Raw genomic sequence first — 6,939 nt, forward strand, 5'->3', positions numbered from 1 at the left:
GTCCTTCTGGCTCGACTCCTGGCTCCCGTGTGGACCGCTCGCGGTGGCCCTCCCGGTGCTGCACTCGCACACGATGATGAAGGAGGCCACGGTGTGGCGGGTGCGTACGCGCGGCCTGGACAGTGTGCTGGTGCCCAGGCTTACCTCTGCCGGCACCGTGGAGCGGTCTACCCTTCTGGCACTGATTGGCGATCATGCTACGGGGCTAGGTGACGACGAGCGCAGACCAACGCTGTGCTCAGACGCGCGTGGGAGCCTAGTCACGGCGGCCGTCTACGCCCTGGAGAGATTCGGGGGCCTGCAGGCGTCGTTCGCGGCGTTCCTTTGGGGGTGCGTGGCTCCCTCCCGTGTTCGTTTTTTCGGGTGGCTCCTGGTCCAACGACGGGTCAACACAAGGGACGTCCTGTTGCGAAACACCATCATCACAGCGGAGGGAGCTTCCTGTCCGATCTGTTCGAGCGAGCTGGAGACGGCGGATCACATGGTGTTCGAGTGCCCTTTTGCCCGAGCTTTCTGGGGGGCGGTGGGGGTCGATGTGGTCGACAAAGGTTATCAGGTGGCCGCGCTCCAGGATCTTGACGTCCGGGGAGTGGTCGGGGATACTGCGTGCGCTACCTTCGCTCTTCTGTGCTGCTGGCAGCTATGGAAGCACAGGAATGCCGTGGTCTTCCGTGGGGCGGTGCCCTCCCTCGCCCGCCTTCTAGCTTGCTGCAGGGAGGATTCGGCCCTGTGGCGAGGGCGACTGAAAGTAGCTGAACGCGCGTGCGTCGACAGATGGCTACAGGTGTTCTCGCACCCTGAGAGGTAGCCTGCGCCGTGCTTGGTGGACTGGGTAACCCCCCCTCCCTCTCTCTACCTCCCATGTAGATCTCTCTGTCTCCCCCCGGGGGTGTGAATCCAATAAAACAAGAAAATTCAGGTGGAGGGCTTTGTCCCTCCCCCGGTGACCTTCAAAAAAAAATTCTGGAGTGTGGAAGACCACACGACACGCTGTGGTTGGCATTTCTTGTGTGTCGCCTACCTTGTTTGTAGGCGTTGACTGCTATTGCGTACTGCTCGGAGATTGCTTTTTTTTGACGGCATCGGAGATTGCTTTTTTTCTTTTCTTGCGGGAAGAGATTGCATTGTTGCTTCTGAAACAAGCACGGAATGTTTTGGCAGCATTGCATCTTCTTTAACAAGGCGTGGATCTATGACTCCATGGAGTGGATCTATGACTCCCATCATGGAGTAGTAATAGCGAACTGATCATAGTAGTACTAAGTACTATCATTTTTTTAAACAAGATAGTAGTATTATCATGATAATTGATACACTATGTGGTATCTGCAGCTTAGCAAAAAAGGTACACCCTCAGTTCATACCATATTTATAAGTTTTCAGAAATTGTGATGAGAAAAAAGGACCATAGGACCATGTATAATTGTTTGACAAAACCTAGTATATTTGGTCATTAATTTGGAACAGAGAGGTTATGAGTGTATGATCATTTGTGCTTTACACATACTATATGACCTAAAGATTGTAACTGGGCGGTAGATGATGGATTATGGATGGGCTTAGGCCCATATAAGACGATAATCCCTGGTTAATCTCTAAGGCCCATTGCATGTGTACGGCAAGTGCTGGGACGTATGGTGGGAAGTTTAGTCCCATACTACTACAGTAAGAAGAGTGAGACCTCTTTATAAGGGATGCTCTACCATTTGCTATTGGAAGCTTGGGAATAGGAGTTGTACACGCGCGCTCCTCCTCCTCCACCGCCCGCCTCGCCTCGTCACGACGCGCGCGCCACGGGAATGAGCCAAGCCGTCATCTATTGTTCCTCTCTCTGTGCTGCTTTCGGCGATCCCATCTCGACGACCGTGTGCACGGTTGGTCGGCAGAGCAGGTACCTCTGAAACCCTGTCATTCGAGATCCTGCCCGGGAGAACGGCAATAAGGTTTTTGGGGAGCGTCTCGACGCGACTGCTCCCGATCCTTCCCCGTCTCCGTCCGCCTCTGCTTCCACTACTTCCCCTGCATCAACTCCATGGCTGACGATGAAGCTGCCAAGAAGAAGGCCTCGGCCGATGCCGAGGCTGCCGCTGCCGTGATACGTCTCCGTCGTACCTATAATTTTTTATTGTTTCATGCCAATATTATGCAACTTTTATACACTTTTGGCAACATTTTATATGATTTATTTGGACTAACCTATTGATCCAGTGCCCAGTGCCAGTTCCTGTTTGTTGCATGTTTTTTGTTTCGTAGAAAATCCATATCAAACGAAGTCCAAACGCGATAAAATTTTATGGAGAATTATTTTGGAATATATGTGATTTTTTGGAGGTGGAATCAACGCAAACGGGGGCTCACAATGCCCACACCCCACCAGGGCACGCCAGGGGGTGCCCGGCGCACCCAGGTGTCTTATGCCCTCCTCGAAGGTCGGTTGGGGCTCTTCTTCTGGCAAAGAAATATAATTTATGGTAAATAATCATGTAAAAATTTCAGCGCAATCGGAGTTACGGATCTCTGGGAATTTAAGAAACCGTGAAGGGCCAGATCCGGGGAGCGCGAAACAGAAGAGAACAGAGAGGGAGATCCAATCTCGAAGGGGATCCCGCCCCTCCGCCGCCATGGAGTCCATGGACCAAAGGGGGAACTCTCTCCCATCTAGGGAGGAGGCCAAGGAACAAGAAGAAGGAGGGGGGCTCTCTCTCTCCCTCTCTCCCGGTGGCGCCAGAGTGTCGCTGGGGCAAGGATCGTGACGGCGATCTACATCAACAATCTTGCTACCGTCAACACCAACTTTCTCCCCCTCTATGCAGCGGTGTAACACCTCTTCTATCTGCTGTAATCTCTACTTAAACATGGTGCTCAACTCCATATATTATTTCCCAATGATATTTGGCTATCCTATGATGTTTGAGTAGATCCGTTTGTCCTGTGGGTTAATCGTGATCTTGGTTGGTATGATTGTATATTTTATTTATGGTGCTGTCCTACGGTACCTCTGTCTTGCGCAAAAATGTGAGGGGCCCCCGTTGTAGGGTATTGCAATATGTTCATGATTCGCTTATGGTGGATTGCGAGAGTGACAGAAGCTTAAACCCGAGTAAGTGGGTTGTTGCGTATGGGATAAAGAGGACTTGATACTTAATGCTATGGTTGGGTTTCACGACCTTAATGATCTTTAGTAGTTGTGGATGTTTGCTAGAGTTTCAATCATAAGTGCATATGAGCCAAGTAGAGAAAGTATGCTAGCTCATGCCTCTCCCTCATATAGAATTGCAAGAATGATTACCGGTACTTGTTATCGATTACCTAGGGACAAATGACTTTCTTGTTGACAAAAGCTATCCACTTTTATTACCTTGCAATTTATTCGTAGTTTTATTCTCGCAAAGTACTCGTAGTTTATTTTTGCAAAATAGTTTCTTACTTGTTTTAGGTAAAGCGAACGTCAAATGTGCGTAGAGTTGTATCGGTGGTCGATAGAACTTGAGGGAATATTTGTTCTGCCTTTAGCTCCTCGTTGGGTTAGACAGTCTTATTTACCGAAGAAGGCTACAAACGACCCCCTATACTTGTGGGTTATCATGCCGCCGCGTTGGCCTGGCCAACCGGAGGGTATGACTCGTTCATCCATTATTTTCTCGTTCATGTGCTGGCCGTATATATGCTGTTCATAGATGTTTCGGTTCTATGTACTGTACGTGCTCACATGCTTATGTATCGGTATGAGATGCATACCGTATTTGCCATGCTTAATGTTTACTCGTGGATTAGATTAGTCGACAAAATGCTAATATTTCCAACAATCCAAAAACCTTATTTTAGGCACTTTTTGACTCATGGCTTCGCCGCTACACTGAAACCAGAAAAGTTTACCGGGACGCACTTTAAGCGTTGGCAGATGAGGACTACCTTGTGGCTCACAGCAATGAACGTGTTCTGGGTTGGTGGTGTGTCTCCCACGGTAACGATTGCTCCTGAACAAGAGAATGCGTTTAGGGAGGCAAACACCATCTTTGTGGGAGCCATTCTTACTGTGATCGGAGACAAGCTAGTTGACGCATATCTCCATATGCGCGTTGCCAAGAATTTGTGGGATGCGCTCGACGCAAAATTCGGCGCAACTGATGCTGGAAGCGAGTTGTATGCTATGGAGCAGTTCCATGATTACAAAATGGTTGATAACCGTTCTGTATTGGACCAGGCACATGAGATATAATGCATCACTAAGGAGCTGGAGCTCCTAAAGTGTGAGTTACCGGACAAGTTTGTCGCGGGTTGCATTATTGCAAAACTCCCTCCTAGATGGAGGAACTTTGCTACTTCTCTCAAGCACTTGAGACATGAATTCTCTGTTGAGGATGTTATCAGCCATCTAAGTGTTGAGCAGAACTCAAGAACAAAGGACTCACATGTGAAAGGGGCAGAGAGTTTTTCTAGCGCCAATGTGGTGCAGAAGAATTTCCACAAGTTCAAGGGAAAGAACTCTGTCCAGCAGAATACTACCTTTAAGAAGAAGGGTATGAAGAAAGACAAAAAGAGAGATGGATGATTTACTTGTGGTTCAGAGGAACATTGGGCAAACAAGTACCCAAACAAGTACAAGAAGCCAGGACATGACGCCAAGTCTATCAATGTCACTCTAAGCAACAATGATGGGGCATCTGGGTATGGTAATCTGTTTACTGTACTTTCAGTTTGTCAGTCCACCGATTGGTGGGTTGACACTGGGGCTAATATTCATGTGTGTGCTGATGTGTCTTTATTTTCTTCTTACCAGGTCGCACGAGATTGTTCCGTCCTGATGGGGAACGGCTTGCATGCTTCTGTTCATGGTGTTGGCACGGTAGATCTGAAGTTTACTTCGGGAAAGATCATGCAACTGAAGAACGTGCAGCATGTCCCCACCATCAAGAAGAATCTCGTTAGTGGCTCCCTTCTATGTAAAGAAGGGTTTAAGTTAGTATTTGGGTCCAACAAAGTAGTCGTATCTCGGTATGGACTATTTGTTGGAAAAGGATATGATTGTGGTGGTTTGTTTCGCCTTCCCCTGGAGGATTTTTGTAATACCAAATTCATTCTAATGTGAACAAATATGAGGTTTGGCATTCACGTCTTTGTCACATAAATTTCGGTTGTATGACGCGGCTAGCTAAGATGGATCTAATTCCGAGTTTCACTTTAGCCAAAGGCTCTAAGTGCCATGTGTGTATGCAAGCAAAGCAACCTCGTAAGCCTCATAAGCCTGCGAAGGAGAGACACCTAACACCATTAGAGCTCATACATTCAGATCTCCGCGAGATGAATGGCGTGTTGACTAAAGGTGGAAAGAAATACTTCATGACTTTAATTGATGATTCCACTAGATTCTGTTATGTGTATGTATTAAATATAAGGATGAGGCTCTACACTACTTTAAAATCTATAAGGCTGAAGTTGAGAACCAACTTGAGAAGAAAATAAAACGAATATGGTCTGATCGTGGTGGAGAGTACTTTTGTAATGAGTCCGACTTATACTGTGCGGAACATGGTATCATTCATGAGAGGATGCCTCCCTATTCACCCCAGTCAAACGGGGTTGCCGAACGAAAAAACCGTACTCTAACATATTTGGTTAATGCCATGTTAGATACTTCGGGTTTATCCAAGGCATGGTGGGGAGGCTGTATTGATAGCATGTCATGTCCTGAATAAAGTTCCCGCAAAGGATAATAAGACTACTCCCAATGAGCAATGGGAAAATAAAAGAACTACACTCTCTTACTTGCGCACTTGGGGTTGTTTGGCGAAAGTCAATGTGCCGATCCCCAAAAAGCGTAAGCTTGGACCAAAGACCATGGACTGCGTTAATTTGGGCTATGCTAAGAATAGCGTTGGCTATAGATTTCTAGTAGTGAAATCCGAGGTAACTGACCAGAAGGTCGGTACAATTATAGAGTCTAAGGATGCTACATTCTTTGAGGATATTTTCCCCATGAGAGATGTGCAAAGCAGTACTAGACTGGAATCTGATGAGACTCCTGAACCTACCATTCTGATGGAATATTATGAACACAAAAGTGATGAAAGTTCATCAGAGGATGACGAGGAAGCTCTTGTTAGGAGCAAGAGACAAAGGAATGCAAAGTCTTTTGGTGATGATTTCCTCGTGTACCTCGTGGATGACGACACTCCTAGTTCCATTTCAGAAGCTTATGCATCTCCGGATGTTGACTATTGGAAGGATGCGGTCCGTAGCGAGATGGATTCCATCATGGCTAATGGGACATGGGAGATCAATGATCGTCCTTATGGTTGCCAACCATTGGGATGTAAGTGGGTGTTCAAAAGGAAGCTTAGGCCCGATGGTACTGTTGAGAAGTACAAGGCTAGACTTGTGGCCAAGGGTTATGCCCAAAAATAAGAAGAGGATTTCTTCGATACTTACTCACATGTGGCTAGACTGACAACCATTCGAGTGTTTCTTGCTTCGGCTGCCTCGCATGGTCTTCTCGTTCATCAGATGGGCGTTAAGACGGCTTTCCTTAACGGAGATCTAGATGAGGAAATTTACATGCAACAGCTAGATGGCTTTGTAGTAAATGGTCAGGAAAGAAAGGTGTGCAAACTAGTGAAATCTTTGTATGGCCTGAAACAAGTGCCTAAACAATGGCATGAGAAGTTTAATACAACTTTGACATCTGGTGGCTTTGTTGTTAATGAAGCTGGCAAATGTGTATACTATCGCTATGGTGGGGGCAAAGGAGTAATACTGTGTCTGTATGTCGATGACATACTGATATTTGGGACTCACCTCAAAGTCATTGAGGAGGTCAAGGCTTTTCTATCTCATAACTTTGAGATGAAAGACCTGGGCATGGCTGATGTTATCTTAAACATCAAGCTACTGAGAGATACTGAGGGTGGAATTAAACTTTTCCAATCCCACTATGTTGAG

The sequence above is a fragment of the Triticum aestivum genome, chromosome 4D (genome assembly GCF_018294505.1).
Source record: "Triticum aestivum cultivar Chinese Spring chromosome 4D, IWGSC CS RefSeq v2.1, whole genome shotgun sequence".
Lineage (NCBI taxonomy): Eukaryota > Viridiplantae > Streptophyta > Magnoliopsida > Poales > Poaceae > Triticum > Triticum aestivum.